Source organism: Cervus elaphus, chromosome 28 (assembly GCF_910594005.1).
Source record: "Cervus elaphus chromosome 28, mCerEla1.1, whole genome shotgun sequence".
NCBI classification, from domain to species: Eukaryota; Metazoa; Chordata; class Mammalia; order Artiodactyla; family Cervidae; genus Cervus; species Cervus elaphus.
In genome coordinates, this window is record NC_057842.1 from 9694525 (window position 1) to 9712764 (window position 18240).

Sequence of the window (18240 nt, forward strand, 5' to 3'; positions counted from 1 at the left end):
AGAAGCCTTGGAACAATTCTGCAACAGTTGCCATCTACAGTGAGGACTGATTTTTTGGTAAATTTACTTTTGGCTCTTGCAACATAAATAGTGAGATGAACAGATGTATATAAATTGACTTGAACTTATATATTAGAAGCAAATTGTTAATACTTAAATTATCACAATTAGAAACCCACATTCCAGGAATATTAAGCAGCATTTTAATGACCCTAATAAAAAGTCTACTATGGAAAGGAGAATTCCACTACCCTCATATAGTAACATCTAGAGGTTCTCCATAAGTTTTGTTAGTTAAAATTAAAAATGATAGAGAGATCTAAAGATACACCCAGAGACTGGTTCAAATGGAATGGTGGAATGGAAGGACATGCATTCATCCCTCCTGTGAGAACACCAAAATCACAACCAGGTGTTGAACAACCATTAACAGGAGAATGCTTGAATCCACCGAAAAAGACAAAGACAAAGGAGAGACTGCAATGGTGACGGTAGGAGGGGCACAATCATGATAAAATCAAATCTCAAACTCACCATGTAAGTAACCCACTAACTGGAGAATAATAATACAAAGAAGCTCCCCCACTGTTGTGAAGTTTCTGAGCCCCATATCAGCCTTTCCAGCCTGGGGATCCAGCAAAGGGACTGGGACTCCTCAGGGAACCTGACTTTGAAGGCTAGCAATATTTGATCACAGGACTTCCACAGGACAGGGGGAAACACAGACTCTACTCTTGGAGGGCACAAACAAAATCCTGTTGGTACCAGGACCCAAGGAAAGGGACAATGACCCCACAGCAGACTAAACCAGACCTACATGCGAATGTTGGAGGGTCTCCTGTGAAGGCATGGGTCAGCAGTGTGGCTTGCTGTGTAGACAGGGACATTGGTGGCATCAGTCCTGGTAGATGCCCCCATGCATAGGCCCTCTTGGAGATGCTATTAGCCCCACCACTGAGCTGGATCACCTCAGGCCAGTCAACTAAGAGGGAGGGAGCACAGCCCAACCGATCAGCAGACAATTGCATTAAATTTTACTGGGTACAGTCCTGCTTACCAGAACAAGACCCAGTTTTTCCCACCACTAGTTTCTCCCTCCCATCCAGAAGCTTACACAAACCTCTTAGCTTCATCCACCAGAGGGCAGACAGAAGAAGCAATAACTACAATCCTCTAGCACTAGAATGAAAATCACATCACAGAATGTTAACCAGAATGAAGAGGCAGAGGGTTATATCCCAGGTGAAGGGACAATAAAAACCCCAGACAAACAATCAAGTGAAGTGGAGATAGGCAATCTTCCAGAAAACATTTCAGAATAATGATAGTGAAGATAATCCAGAATCTCTGAAAAAGAATGGAGAAGATACAATAAAAGTTTACTTAAGGCCTAGAAGAAATAAAGAACAAACAAAGAGAAATTAAAGATAAACTAAAACAAATCAATATCAAAATAACTGAGGTAGAAGAATGGAAAAGTGATCTGGAAGACAGAGTTGTGGAAATCACTACTGCAAAACAAAATATAGAAGAAAATGGAAAAAAAAAAAAGCAAACAAATAGAGAGACCTTTGGGACAACATTAAACTCATGAACACTTGTATTTTGAGAGTCTTAGAAGGAGAAGAACAGAGATCTAATTGCCAACATCTGTTGGATCCTTGAAAAAGCAGAGTTCCCGAAAAACATCTACTTCTGCTTTACTGACTATGTCAAACCCTTTGATGGTGTAGATCACAATAAACTGTGGAAAATTCTTGAAGAGATGGGAATGACAGACCACTTGACCCACCTCCTGAGAAATCTGTAAGCAGGTCAAAGAGAAAAGTTAGAATCGTACATGGAACAACAGACTGGTTTCAAATCGGGAAAGAAAGAAATCAAGGTTGCACATTGTCATGCTGCTAATTTAACTTATATACAGAGTACATCATGAGGAATGCTGGGCTGGATAAAGCACAAGCTGGAATCAAGATTGCCGGGAGAAATATCAATAACCTCAGATATGCAGATAACATCACCCTTATGGCAGAAAGCAAAGAAGAACTAAAGAACCTCTTGATGAAAGTGAAAGAGGAGAGTGAAAATGTTGGCTTGAAACTCAACATTTAGAAAACTAAGATCATGGCATCCGGTCCCAGCACTTCATGGCAAATAGATGGGGAAACAATGGAAACAGTGAGAGATTTTATTTTCTTGAGCTTCAAAATCACTGCAGATGGTGACTGCAGCTATGAAACTAAAAGATCCTTGCTCCTTGGAAGTAAAACTATGACCAAATTAGACAGCATATTAAAAAGTGAGACATTACATTGCCAACAAATGTCTGTGTAGTCAAAGCTATGGTTTTTCCAGTAGTCATGTACGGATGTGAGACTTAGACTATAAAGAAAGCTGAACACCGAATAATTGATGCTTTTGAACTGTGGTATTGGAGAAGACTCTTGAGAGTCCCTTGGACTGCAGGGAGATTAAACCAATCAATCCTAAAGGAAATCAGCCCTGAATATTCATTGGAAGGACTGATGTTGAAGCTGAAATGCCAATACTTTGGCCACCTGATGGGGAGAACTGGCTAATTTGAAAAGACCCTGATTCTGGGAAAGATTGAAGGTGGGAGGAGAAGGGGATGACAGAGGATGAGATGTTTGGATGGCATCACTGACTCGATGGGCATGAGTTTGAGTAAAACTCCGGGATTGATAATGAATAGGGAAGCCTGGCATGTTGCAATCCATGGGGTCACAAGGAGTTGGACATGACTGAGTGACTGAACTGAACTGAACTAAGAGGGAGAAGAGAGAGAGAAAGGATCTGAGAAAATATTTGAAGACATAATAGTTGAAAACCTCCCTACCAAGAAATAGGTTGATGAAATAGTCAAGAATATCCAGGAAGCTCTGAGAAGCTTCAGACTTCCAGACAGGATAAAACCAAGGAGGAACACTTCAAGACACATAGGAATCAAACTGACAAAAATTAAAGACAAAGATAAAATAATAAAAGCAACAAGGGAAAAATGGGAAATAAAATATAAGGGAATTCCTACAAGGTTATTAGCTGATTCCCCAACAGGTACTCTACAACCTGGACGGGAATGGCATGAGGTGTTTAAAATGATGAAAGAGAAGAAATTACAACCAAGAATGTTCTACCTAGTAAGACATCTCGTTCAGATTTGATGGAAAAATAAAAAGCTATACAGACAAGCAAAAATTCAGCACCATCAAATCAGCTTTACAAGATATGCTAAAGGGATTTTTCTAGGCAGGAAACAGAAGAAAAGAAAAGAAAAAAAAAAAAAAAACACACATCACATAAACCCAAAAGAATTAAGAAAATGGTCATAGGATCATGCATATTGATAATTACCTTAAATGTAAATGGATTAAGTGCAGCAATACAGATTGGCTAGGCAGATGAAAACATGTACATATAGGCACCTCCACTTACCACATCACTTTACTTAATCCCTCAAACTGCATGTGAGTTCCTTTTATTGTTAGGATAATCACGTTTCAATTGTATCTTCTATTTTCTGTCTCATTATTGATTGTGAAAACTTATAAACATCTTTTACCATTGTGACTATATAACTATTATTTGTTCAATACCTTTATATCATTATTGGCCAACAGACAAAAATGGAATTCTGTATCATGAAAATTACCATTTAATAGAAAAACTTGTAATCATTTTTTGAAATCCTGATGCACATTAGAATTATCTTGGAATATTTTGAAAAACATAAATGCCCAGGTATTGTTTGTCCTCCAAATTATTTTTGATATTAATTTCTTATTTTGATATTAGTTTCTCATTTTGATACTAATTCTTTATTTAAATATTTTCTTCTCTGCAATCACTCTCTGAGTATTTTCAGTCTTTTAAGTTTACTGAAGCTTTCAATAATTAAGTCAAAGATCTCTGTTGGTTATTGTCACATTGCACTTAAAATATGTAGGTTATTTTCAGTACATCTTGATATTGATTTCTAACATAATTCCATAGTGATAGGAGAGCAAAGTTTATATAATTTCAAAATCTTTAGACAGTGAATTTTTTGCACCTTGTTTTATGTTTCTAGATATGTTCCAGTGTCTATAGCTTTACAGTTTATGGTAACTTGAATAGAATTTATATTTTGCTGTTGTGTGAAAATTGTATAAATTTTAATTATGTTGAATTGGTTTGTAGCCCTTTTCAGGTCTACCAATTCCTTCTACTTTTCTGTCTATTCATTCTATTATTTTTTGAGAGTATAATATAAAAAATCCAACTAAAATCTTTATTTATCAATTTAAAAATAATAATAGTAATATATAGTGGAACTAAATATAACTTTGTTCTATATTTTCTAAGTCTCCTGCAATGTTTTAACATACCTTAGTAATTTAAAAAGTTTTAAATTAAAAATGATAGGAGAAAATTGATGAAGTGTGTGGCAATATGTGTGGGTAATCTAGATAGATGATAAAGACACTTCCAAGTTTCCCTAGTATTACATTATAATCAGATGAACCCATGAACAAATGCCTTTCCAAGTGATTCTCTAGATTGTGACTCAACTTCTGTGTCCTGTCTCTCATTTGGGGATTCATCATATGACATGGACCTTTAGCTTACACTGATTATAGATTTATCCTATCTGACTAAAGCACACTTCGTATATAATCAATTCACAAAAAGAGATTGCATAATGATTATTCTGTCTACTTTAAATAAAAATTTGAAATAAATTCTAGCTATTTTATTTAAGGCATGTCTTGGCAACAAGACTTTTGGTAACAGGCTCATAGACCTCCATTATCTTTAATTATTGGCCCTAACTTTCAGTTCTGTTCAGTTCAGTCGCTCAGCTGTGTCCGACTCTTTTTTTTTTTTTAATTAATTAATTAATTTATTTTTTCAGTGGGTTTTGTCATACATTAACACGAACTGTCCAACTCTTTGCGACCTCGTGGACGGCAGTATGTCAGGCTTACCTGTCCATCACCAACTCCCGGAGTTTGCTCAAACTCATGGAGTTGGTGATGCCATCCAACCATCTCATCCTCTGTTGTCCCCTTCTCCTCCTGCCTTCAATCTTTCCCAGAATCAGGGTCTTTTCCAGTGAGTCAGTTCTTCGTATTAGGTGTCCAAAATATTGGAGCTTCAGCTTCAGCATCAGTCCTTCCAATGAATATTCAGGGCTGATTTCCTTTAGGATTGACTGGTTTGACCTCCTTGCAGTCCACTGGACTCTCAAGAGTCTTCTTCAACACCACAGTTCAAAAGCATCAGTTCTTCAGTGCTCAGCTTTCTTTATGGTCCAATTCTCACATCCATACATGATTACAGGAAAAGTCATAGCTTTGACTAGATGGACTTTGTCAGCCAAGTGCTATCTCTGCTTTTAGTACACTGTCTATGTTGGTCATAGCTTTTCTTCCAAGGAGCAAGGATCTTTTCATTTAATGTTTTTAATTAATTAATTAATTTCATGACTGCAGTCACCATCTGCAGTGATTTGGGAGCCAAAGAAAATAAAGTCTCTCACTGTTTCCATTGTTTCCCCATCTATTTGCCATGAAGTGCTGGGAACAGATGCCATGATCTTCATTTCTTGAATGTTGATTTTAAGCCAGGTTTTTCACTCTCCTCTTTCACCTTCATCAAGGGGTTCTTTAGTTCCTCTCTGCTTTCTACCATAAGGGTGGTGTCATCTTTGTATCTGAGGTTATTGATATTTCTCCCAGCAATCTTGAGTCCAGCTTGTGCTTCATCCAGCCCAGCATTTCATGTGATGTTCTGTGCACAGAAGTTAAATAAGCAGGGTGACAATATACAGCCTTCAGTTAAAAATAAATAAATTAAAAATGAAAAAAAAAGTGTATATTGTAAATGTTAGGGAAGTCATCTGAAAACTTTAAAAAACATAAATGAAAAATAATCATAAAAGATAGAATGATTAAAAATGCTCACTTAAAACCAGAAATGACAAAAATAGAAAAAAAAAATTAAACAATGAACAAATGCATGACAAAAAACTGTTAGAAATATAGCTATCTTTACCCAACTATAGCAATAGTTAATTTAAATATGAATGATCTAAACACACCATTTAGAAGATAGAGAAATTTAGGCTGGGTTTAAAAAGTAAAAGTAATACTAAAAGATCTACAAGAAACTCACTGCAAATATTGACTCAGATAATTTAAAAGTAAAGTAGATGGAGAAACATATGTAATTACTAACCAAATGAAACTTTGTACAACTATTTTAATGTCAGACAAAGCTATCTTTGTAACAAAGAAAATTAAATGTGATGGAGGAACATCACATAATGATAAAATGTTCAATTCTGCAAGAAGATATAATTATCAAATCACACAGTTACATAAAGCCAATACTTGGGAGAAAATCATCATTTTTATGATATCCATAAAATTTTCCTGTGAAATAACTATTGATTGATTAATTTACTTAACATTTGTTTCAAATGTTTATGCACTTGGTAATATCACTAAACTTTGGGGGAAAGTGCAGTAAAGAAAAAGAAATAGGTAGAAAACAATACATAACTTAGCTGGCATAATAAAAATGTGTCAACTTCCTTTAGCAGTGTTTTGATTGTATTATATTACTATTTCTTTCTCCAAGAGGTGTCATATCTGTTCTATTTGATACTTTTCATGAAATTAAAAGATGCTTGCTCCTTAGAAGGAAAGCATATTAAAAAGCAGAGACATCACCCTACTGACAAATGTCCATCTAGTCACAGCTATGTTTTTTTTCCAGTAGTCATGTACAGATGTGAGAGTTGGATCATAAAGAAGGCTGAGTGCTAATATATATATATATATATATATATATATACACACATATGTTTTTGAATTTTGGTGCTGGAGAAGACTCTTGAGAGTCTGTTGGACATCAAGGAGATCAAATCAGTCCATCCTAAAGGAAATCAACACTGAATATTCATTGTTAGGACTGATACTGAAGCTGAAGCTCCAATATTTTGGTCTTCTGATGCAGAGAGCCAGTTCTTTGAAAAAGACCCTGATACTGGTGAAAATTGAAGGCAAAAAGGAGAAAACGGTGGGAGAGGATGAGATGGCTAGTTATAAAGCATGATTGACTCAATGTACATGAGTTTAAGTAAACTCCAGGAGATAGTGAAGTACAGAGAAGCCTGGGGTGCTGCAGTTCATGGCATCCCAGAGTTGGGCATGACTCAGTGAGTGAATAACAATGGCAATTTAGGCATGAGTTAAGAAATTTTATAGGTTCCAATTATTGAACCATGTGATACTAGCTAGTTTCATATTCTTATATTTGAATTATCCTTAATCAACTTCAATTCAGTTAAATTTTACTTTAACAATTTTAGATTTCAAACTAAATGCAATTCTTTAGAGATATCTTGTATATAATACAAGCATATTTTCCATTTTCCCGGATGTCGCTGACAGCCTCTAATGTGGCCCTCAATCATGTCCCTACATGGTATTGATGACTTTATACAATTCTCTCTAATTCAATATGGCCTGAATATCAGATCAGTTCAGTTCAGTTGCTCAGTCATGCCCAACTCTTTGCAACCCCACGGACTGCAGCACTCAAGGCCTCCCCATCCATCACCAACTCCCGGAGTTTACTCAAACTCATGTCCGTTGAGTCGGTGATGCCATCCAGCCATCTCATTCTCTGTCATCCCCTTTTCCTCCCACCTTCAATCTTTCCCAGCATCAGGATCTTTTCCAATGGGTCAATTCTTCACATCAGGTGGCCAAAGTATTGGGGTTTCAGCTTCAGCATCAGTCCTTCCAATGAATATTCAGGACTGATTTCCTTTAGGATGGGCTAGTTGATCTCCTTGCTGTCCAAGGCACTCTCAAGAGTCGTCTCCAACACCACAGTTCAAAAGCATCAATTCTTTGGCACTCAACTTCTGGAAAAGGGAATGGCAAACTGCTTTAGTATTCTTGCTTTGAGAATCCCATGAACAGTATGAAAAGGCCTAAATATAGTGACTCCTAAAAGAATAACATCCATAAAAGTGATGGATTGTCACTTACGATAGAGATGAAGTTACAAAACTAATGTAGCTTTTATCCTGGATGCACTTTCTTACCCTCTTACTGGCTCACTCTGAAAGCAGCCAGCTAGCATGTTGGGAAAACACCCTCTCTACCAATTAACTCTTCAAATGAGACTGAAGTCCTGGCTAAAAGTTTGAATCCAACATCATGAAAAGCTTTTAAACAGAGGTTTAAACTAAGTCCTACACCACAGAAACTGTGAGATAATAAATGTTTGTTTTAAGTGGTCATATCTTGTGTTGCAGCAACAGATAATTCATATAATGGAATGTATAATCCACAAGAGCAATGAAAGAGTAACCATCATTGCTACAACTTCAATAATTTTACTCACCCTACCCAGTTGTGGAAAGGCTCTGTAAAAACGATCTTTAACTTGGATTTTGTAAAAAGAGTAAAACTCTGGGTCAGAGAACAAGAAATTTGAATTGGTAATATGTGCAACCAGGAGGGGCGGCCATGAGAAGATACCCCTCATCCAAGGTAAGGAGCAGCAGCTGTGCTTTGCTGGATCACCTGTGAAGAGATACCCCACGTCCAAGGTCAGAGAAACCCAAGTAAGATGGTAGGTGTTGTGAGAGGGCATCAGAGGGCAGACACACTGAAACCATAATCACAGAAAACTAGCCAATCTGATCACAGGACCACAGCCTTGTCTAACTCTGTGAAACTAAGCCATGCCATGTGGGGCCACCCAAGATGGTCGGGTCATGGTGGAGAGGTCTGACAGAATGTGGTCCACTGGAGAAGGGAATGGCAAACCACTTCAGTATTCTCGCCTTGAGAATCCCATGAATAGTATGAGAAGGCAAACTGATAGGTTACTGAAAGAGGAACTCCCAAGGTTGGAAGGTGCCCAATATGCTACCAGAGATCAGTGGAGAAATAACTCCAGAAAGAATGAAGGGATGGAGCCAAAGCAAAAACAATACCCAGTTGTGGATGGGACTGGTGATAGAAGCAAGGTCCAATGCTGTAAAGAGCAATATTGCATAGGAACCTGGAATGTTAGGTCCATGAATCAAGGCAAATTGGAAGTGGTGAAACAGGAGATGGCAAGAGTGAATGTCAACATGCTAGGAATCAGCAAACTCAAGTGGACTGGAATAGGTGAATTTAACTCAGATGACCATTATATCTACTATTGTGGGCAGGAATCCCATAGAAGAAATGGAGTAGCCATCAGGATCAACAAAAGAGTCTGAAATGCAGTACTTGGATGCAATCTCAAAAACGACAGAATGATCTCTGTTCATTTCCAAGGCAAACCATTCAATATCACAGTAATCCAAGCCTATGCCCCAACCAGTAATGCTGAAGAAGCTGAAGTTGAATGGTTCTATGAAGACCTACAAGACCTTTTAGAACTAACAGCCAAAACAGATGTCCTTTTCATTATAGGGGACTGGAATGCAAAAGTAGGAAGTCAAGAAACACCTGGAGTAACACGCAAATTTGGCCTTGGAGTACAGAATGAAGCAGGGCAAAGGCTAATACAGTTTTATCAAGAGAATGCACCGGTCATAGCAAACACCCTCTTCCAACAATACAAGAGAAGACTCTACACATGGACATCACCAGATGGTCAACACCGACATCAGATTGATTATATTCTTTGCAGCCAAAGATGGAGAAGCTCTATACAGTCAGCACAAACAAGACTGGGAGGTGACTGTGGCTCAGATCATGAACTCCTTATACCCAATTCAGACTTAAACTGAAGAGAGTAGGGATAACCACTAGACCATTCAGATATGACCTAAATCAAATTCCTTCTGACTATACAGTGGAAGTGAGAAATAGATATAAGGAACTAGGTCTGGTAGACAGAGAGCCTAATGAACTATAGACAGAGGTTCATGACATTGTACAGGAGACAAGGATCAAGACCATCCCCATGGAAAAGAAATGCCAAAAGGCAAAACGGCTGTCTGAGGAGGCCTTACAAATAGCTGTGAAAAGAAGAGAAGCAAAAAGCAAAGGAGAAAAGGAAAGATATTCCCATTTGAGTGCAGAGTTCCAAAGAATAGCCAGGAGAGATAAGAAAGCCTTCCTCAGCGATCAATGCAAAGAAATAGAGGAAAACAACAGAATGGGAAAGACTAGAGATCTCTTCAAGAAAATTAGAGATATGAAGGGAACATTTCATGCACAGATGGGCTCAATAAAGGACAGAAATGGTATGGACCTAAAAGAAGCAGAAGATATTAAGAAGAGGTGGCAAGAATACACAGAAGAACTGTAAAAAAAAGATCTTCATGACCCAGATACTCAAAATGGTGTGATCACTCACCTAGAGCCAGGCATCCTGGAATGTGAAGTCAAGTGGGCCTTAGAAAGCACCACTATGAACAAAGCTAGTGGATGTGATGGAATTCCAGTTGAGCTATTTCAAATCCTGAAAGATGATGCTGTGAAAGTGCTGCACTCAATATGCCAACAAATTTGGAAAACTGAGCAGTGGCCACAGGACTGGAAAAGGTCGGTTTTCATTCCAATCCCTAGGAAAGGCAATCCCAAAGAATGCTCAAACTACCGCACAATTGCACTTATCTCACACGCTAGTAAAGTAATGCCCAAAATTCTCCAAGCCAGGCTTCAGCAATTCGTGAACCGTGAACTTCCAGATGTTCAAGGTGGTTTTAGAAAAGGCAGAGGAACCAGAGATCAAATTTGCCAATATCTGCTGGATCATTGAAAAAGCAACAGAGTTCCAGAAAAGAGCATCTATTTCTGCTTTATTGACTATGCCAAAGCCTTCAACTGTGTGGATCACAGTAAACTATGGAAAATTCTGAAAGAGATGGGAATTACCAGACTACCTGACCTGCCTCTTGAGAAACCTGTATGCAGGTCAGGAAGCAACAGTTAGAACTGGACATGGAACAACAGACTGGTTTCAAATAAGAAAAGGAGTATGTCAAGGCTGTATATTTTCAGCTTGTTTATTTAACTTATATGCATTGTACATCATGAGAAACGTTGGGCTGGGAGAAGCACAAGTTGGAATCAAGATTTCTGGGAGAAATATCAATAACCTCAGACATGCAGATGACACCACCCTTATGGCAGAGAGTGAAGAGGAACTAAAAAGCCTCTTGATGAAAGTGAAAGAGGAGAGTGAAAAAGTAGGCTTAAAGCTTAACATTCATAAAACTAAGATCATGGCATCTGGTCTCATCACCTCATGGGAAATAGATGGGGAGACAGTGGAAACAATGTCAGACTTTATTTTTTTGGGCTCCAAAATCACTGCAGATGGTGACTGCAGCCATGAAATTAAAAGACATTTACTCCTTGTAAGGAAAGTTACGACCAACCTAGATAGCAAATTAAAAAATGGAGACATTACTTTGCCAACAGAGGTCCGTCTAGTCAAGGCTATGGTTTTTCCAGTGGTCCTGTATGGATGTGAGAGTTGGACTGTGAAGAAAGCTGAGCACTGAAAAATTGATGCTTTTGAACTATGGTGTTGGAGAAGACTCTTGAGAGTCCCTTGGACTGCAAGGAGATCCAACCAGTCCATCCTAAAGGAGATCAGTCCCAGGTGTTCATTGAAAGGACTGATGTTGAAGCTGAAATTCCAGTACTTTGGCCACCTCATGCGAAGGATTGACTCATTGGAAAAGACCCTGATGCTGGGAGCGATTGGGGGCAGGAGGAGAAGGGGATGTCAGAGGATGAGATGGCTGGATGGCACTATCGACTCGATGGGCATGAGGTTGAGTAAGCTCCGGGTGTTTGTGATGGACAGGGAGGCCTGGCCTGCTGCGATTCATGGGGTCGCAAGTGTCGGACACGACTGAGAGACTGAAGTGAACTGAACTGAACTGAATATGTGCAACTAATAATTAACATAATGGGAAAAGATAGATATTATAGTCCTCTTTATTATTTGAAGTTCATGGAGCACAAATGACTAGTGTATAGTAAAATGTAAAAATTGAAATCCTCAGCAGTGAATATAACTTGAAAATCCTCTCTGCATGTAAAATTCAGTTTGGTATCAGGTGGCTGAAAACCAGATATTAACTGGAATCTATCTTCCCATTTAAATACTTCTGAATACATCTTGTAGAACTTCAAAGTCATTTGTGTGCAAAGAGTTTATGCGTGCTAAGACACTTTAGTTGTGTCTGACTCTTCGTGAGACCCTACATAGCTTGCCAGACTTCTTTGTCCATGGTATTCTTCAGGCAAAAATATTGGAGTGGATTGTCATGCTCCCCTCCAGAGGATCTTTTCGACCCGGGGATCAAATCTGTGTCTCTTATGTCTCCTGCATTTTCAGACTATATATATATATATTACTTATAATATAGATGATGCATGCATATTTCTAATACTTCTGACTTCTAGAATCATTCATGGTTCCCATACAAGATGCTATGGTAAATAGATAGTAATGTTCTCTTTTCTTCATCAACAGCAGCAAAACAAATTTAAGTGAATTTAGTGCCCAAAAGGAAAGTTGCACAGATAAATTTCCACTGATTATTGCTTTCTTTTTGAATTCCAAATGTTTATTTCACCTTCTTCCACCATATGATTATTTATTACTTATATAGAAAAAAGGTAAGTTTTTTTTTTTTTTCTTAAAAGAGTAACAGAATGAAGGAAATAAAAGAGGCAGGAATATATCATCAGATATTTATAGACACACCACTGTCGAGAATGAATACCAGTGAGAGACAATGGAATCTATTAATAAGTATCTACAGAATCTTTACCCATTACCCAGAACTAGGGTGAAATCATTGAAGAATGTTTTACTTTTGTTTAAAATTCAAGGATAAATTAAACACACAGTGGTTAAAAAAAAAAAAAAAGATTCTCTCTTGATGTATCTTAAAAGCAGTGCAAAATTAGAATCAAGCCAAGTCCTAATGCATAAGTTCTCAAAACACAAGTCAGTTGTGAATAGAAAATCAGAGATGGACTGACTGGTAGCTAGAGTTCGGATCACAAATCTGTCTTGTATTTTTTCCAGTCTCCATAGTCCTGAGACAGAGGAATGTTGGAAACATAGAAGTACCCTGGGTGGAGATGGGCTCTGAAAGTAAAAACAATGTGATTCAGTAACGTCGTTAATTGTAAACTACTATAATAATGAACATTTCATTGACAAAAAACACATGCATTTCTCAGCATGCAGTGATGGTCAGAAGTGGCCACAGGACTGGAAAAGATTAATTTTAATTCCAATCCCAAAAAAGGGCAGTGCCAAAGAATGTTCAAACTACCCTACAATTATATTCATTTCCCATGCTAGTAAGGTTATGATCAAAATCCTTCAAGCTAGGCTTTAGCACAATGTGATGTGAGAATTTCTAGGTGCACAAGTTGGATTTAGAAATGGCAGAGGAATCAGAGATCAAATTGCCAACCTTCATTGGATCATAAAAAAGCAAGGGAATCCCAGAAAAAAGAAAAAAATCTTATCTGCTTCATTGACAACATTAAAGGCTTTGACTGTGTGGATCACAACAAACTGTGGAAAATTCTTAAAGATGTGGGACTACAGTACAACCTTTTCTGTCTCTTGAGAAACTTCTATGAAAGTCAAGAAGCAATGGCTAGAACCTTACATGAACAAATGACTGGTTCAAACTTGGTAAAGGAGTATGGCAAGGCTGTATATTGTCACCCTGTTTATGTAACTTCTATGCAGAGTACATCATGTAAAACGCCAGGCTGGGTGACTCACAAGGTGGAATCACATTTGCCAGGAGAAATATCAACAACCTCACATATTCAGAAGACACCACTATAATGTCAGAAAGTGAAGAGGAACTAAAGAGCCTCTTGATCAGGGTGAAAGAGGAGAGTGAAAAAGCTGATTTAAAGCTCACCGTTCAAAAAGCTAAGATCACTGCATCTGATCCCATCATTTCATGGAAAATAGAAAGGGAAAAAGTGGAAACAGTTACAGATTTTATTTTCTTGGGTTCCAAAATTACTGCAGATGGTGACTGCAGCCATGAAATTATAAGATGCTTGCTCCTGGAAGAAAAGTTATGACAAACATCAAGAGCATATTAAAAAGCAAAGCTGTCACTTTGCTGATAATGGTCCATATATTCAAAGCTGTGGTTTTGCCAGTAGTCGTGTATGGATGTGAGAGTTGGACCATAAAGAAGGCTGAGCACTGAAGAATTGATGCTTTCAAATCTTGGTGCTGGAGAAGATGCTTGAGAGTCTCTTGACAGCAAAGAGTTCAACTCAGTCATCCTACAGGAAATCAACTCCGAGTATTCATTGAAAAGACTGATACTGAAGTTTTAATACTATGGCCACCTCATGCAAACAGCCAACTCATAGAAAAAGACCCTGATGCTAGGAAATATTGAAGGTCAAAAGAGAAGAGGGCAGTAGAGGATGAGACGTTTGGATAGCATCACTGATTCAATGGACATGAAATTGAGCAAATTCCAGGAGATGGTGAAGGACAGAGAAGCCTGGCATGTTGCAGTCTGTGGGGTTGCAGAGTCACACATGACTTAGTGACTGAACAACAATAGTAATGGTCTACTAAGTTTAGAACTTAGTAGAAAGTATTCAGAGTCATACTGGGAATAAAAGGTGTGATTGTCCAATCCAGTCAGTGGAAACTAAAACTTAAAGATTTATAAGATCAAGTATACAAATTGCAATAATAAATTAGCGTCTAGAAGCAACAATTATAAAATGAATTAACACCACAGGTGGTTTCTACCTGTCCTAGGCATTGATAGCTTTGTTTAGAAATATACTTTGTTTCAAATATACTTAAAGTAATCTCTTAATGCTTTTTTATTAATGCTTCTTTTCTTATGAAAGGTTCCATTTGCCTGTGAACGGCAGTCAACTAGAGCATCTCCTTGGCATCTCAGGTCCATCCTACAGCTAGATATGAGTGGTTTTATTCAAGCCTTTGTCGTATTGTGTCTGCCTCTGTCTCAAGCTCTTTGAGGAGCAAAGGCCATGTGGGTGGGGATGAATGATGTGCTCTGTCCAGCCTCTGCCTTTCTCTCCTCTTCCAGCCTTTCTGTAGAGGGTCAAGTGTGGGGCAAGCTCTCCCTACTCTTCATGTCCTCTCTACTACAAGGTAGGGGGCCCTCCAACCTCAGAAATGTGGCCTTCTGGTGTTTTGGCCTCAAATTTCCTTTTTTTTTTTTTTTTGCCTATCCTGGTGCCAAAATTTTATATAAAATTCATTATTTAGAATGTCTATATCCTGAAATAATTTATAGTTAAACCAAATACATTGTAGGGATTATTGGTGCATTTAGGCAAGTACCCAGCCTGACAAAACCACTTTTAAAGACAGTTTAGAATATCCTGTATTAGAAAATTATGTAAGAATTTATATTATTATATTCCCTAAACATAAACAATTGCATTTACTACATTAGAGATCTCTTTTTAAAGGCTACCATTTCCTGAAGATTTTCTATATCAGAGGCTTCATAGATGTTTCCTCTCCTAGAGTACAGGATTTCATGAACTAAAATAAATGTTCAATGTGTGAGTTGTGAAGCTGTATTTGGAGCTTACTGAGAATTATAACCTGGGAGGCAAACTCTCAGATAGCTTTGAGGGACTGCTCCAACAAGACAGGGCATGGTCATTGGTACACATGACTTTGGTGAAGGAGGGTACATGCAGTCAACACCCATTTTAATTGAAGGTTGCTGCTAATTACAGGGAGCACATGTGTCCATTAACAGTTTTAGTGCTTTTCTAGACATGAGAAGATTCAAGAAACTGGGCTCATAAAAATCTCCTGAAAATATCTAAGTATCTGAAGGTCTGTTCTGTCAATTTTTCCCAGAGTACAGAGTATCTCATTCTTGACCTCCACCCAGAAGTCCTTTCAGGGAGTGTTGAAGGTCAGTGGCTGCACTGATTGGTGACTTAATACTTATAGAACCAGAGAGCAAGTGACAGTCTTTAGTTCACGTTTGGTAGTATTTTAATTTTAAAGTTTAAAGGAACTCAGTGTGGTTATTAACTAAAATTACAAGTTTATTTGAAGAGGTAGGATTTAAACTCAGATCTTCTCTCTAAAGCCTGAGTTTTTTTCTAAATACCACTGAAAAGAAAAGAAAATAGAACAAAACAAAATACCACTTAGAGATTTAGTCCACCATGTCAGGATTTGTAATACTATAATTATGTTTTAACCTATGAAGAAATTTAGAGAACATAGGACATGAGAGAGTGAAACTAAGTTATTTTAAGATTATCTGTGTTTAATTTGAGAAATTGAACCAATTGTATTGCATTGGTCAAAAAATAGACACATTCCATTTTCACTTAAAGTAAAAAATTTAAAAACATATATTTCATTTTCACGAAGAACTTTCTTGAACCATTTCCTCACAATTCTGTCCCACCACCTACTGCCATTCTTTGGGAAACTTCATAACGCCATTCTCCCAGAACTTTTTCTAACCTTTTTTAAGTAAATAACTGTTCCAGGTATCTTTTCCAGTCTTCCAGGGAATTTAAATGTTTTCCATCAAGATAATTTTGTAAATACTAAAATAAACAACCCTCTAGCGCGGGTGGTGAGCGCGGGGCCAGAGCGGGAGGCGGCGGCTGCAGCGCTTCAAAGGGCTGCACTGGCTCCTTCCGCAGCTGAGTCTCCATCCGCGCCCCTCGCTGTCCTTGGGGCGCCGGATGCTCCAGGCTGGGCAGAAGCTGCGGCCTACCCCGGCGGCCGGATCCGCGTCCCGCCTCAGCGACCAGATGACACGGAGAAAGGAGGAGCCAGAAGCACCTGTTGGCCGGCGGATGTGGTGGTGCAGTGGGAGCCATTCTAACATGGCCGCCGGAAGTTGTGAAAACACGGCCGCAGTCATCTGCTGTGACACCTTGTATCTCTGCAGTTCAGCTGAGCACCATGGCCGGAGCCAGGGTCAATGGAGTAGTGTCTCCTGGACCTCTCCATTGTCTAAAGGTGATCTTGGAAAAAGAAGGGCCTCGGCTCCCTGTTTGGAGGATTAGGCCCCAATTTGGTGGCAGCGGCCCCTTTCCAGAGCAATATACTTTGCTGCTTATTCAAACTGCAAGGAAAAGTTGAATGGTTTATTTGATATTGATTCTACCCAGGTACACATGATTTCAGCTGCAATGACAGGCATTTACTGTATATTTCTTCCCCAGAAAAGAGTGAGATCGTGTCATCTCATGCTCCCCATCCGTAGGTCACTTCCAGCATGGACTAACTTAAACCTCATTTTACTGCAATCACAGCGACCAACCCCATTTGGCTTGCAAAGACTCGATTACAGCTTGATGCAAGGAACCGAGGGGAAAAGCGAATGGGTGTTTTCCCGGGGTGTCTCTATAGTGTGTCAGACAGATGGACTTAGATGATTTTATAGGGGCATGTCTGCTACATATGCTGGTATATCAGAGACTGTTATCCATTTTGCTATTTATGAAAATATTAAGCAAAAACTACTGGAATATAAGACTGCTTCTACAATGGAAAATGAAGAAGAGTCTATAAAGAAGTGTCAGATTTTGTGGGAATGATGCTAGCTCAAAAACGTGTGCTGCAAGTATAGCATATCCACATGAAGTTGTCAGAAAAAGACTGTGTAGAGGCAACAAAATATAGATACTTTTTCTCAGACATTATCTTTGCTTGTTCAAGAAGGTGGCTCTGGTCTCTTTACCGTGGTCTGACAACTCATCTGGTGAGACAGATTCCAAGCACAGCCATTATGATGGCCACCTATGAGTTGGTGGTCTACCTGCTCAATGGATAGCACTGCCAAACTTCTGTGCTATAAAAAGGGAAGACCAAAGGAGAAAGTGGACCATGGAGTACCAAAGCCAGCATGGTGGACAGAAGGAAGAGAGTGTGGGAACATGGAACTGTGTCTAAGTGGAAGTTTAGTTGTAGGAATTAAAGTAATCGTAAACACAATAGTCTTTTTAGTAATGTGAAAAAACAAACAAACATGGCTGCCTCCAAGAAAAAGCCTTTAGAAGCACTCTTTCCTCAAAATTGCCATTTTCTCTATCATGTCCACAGGATACTGTTGGCGTTTTGTTGATTTATGGCAACCAGAGTACAGTGTTTATTCCATGAGCACTTTTCCAGTCTTCTAGACAAAGCCATCTGTAACTATATACTATACTATAACTATCCAAAGAA

General features: G+C 38.5%; 1 pseudogene; it reads left to right on the forward strand.

The window, feature by feature from the left end:
• Positions 1–7444: 7444 nt before the first annotated feature.
• Positions 7445–17848, forward strand: LOC122685222 (annotated as a pseudogene).
• The last annotated feature ends 392 nt before the right edge of the window (positions 17849–18240 follow it).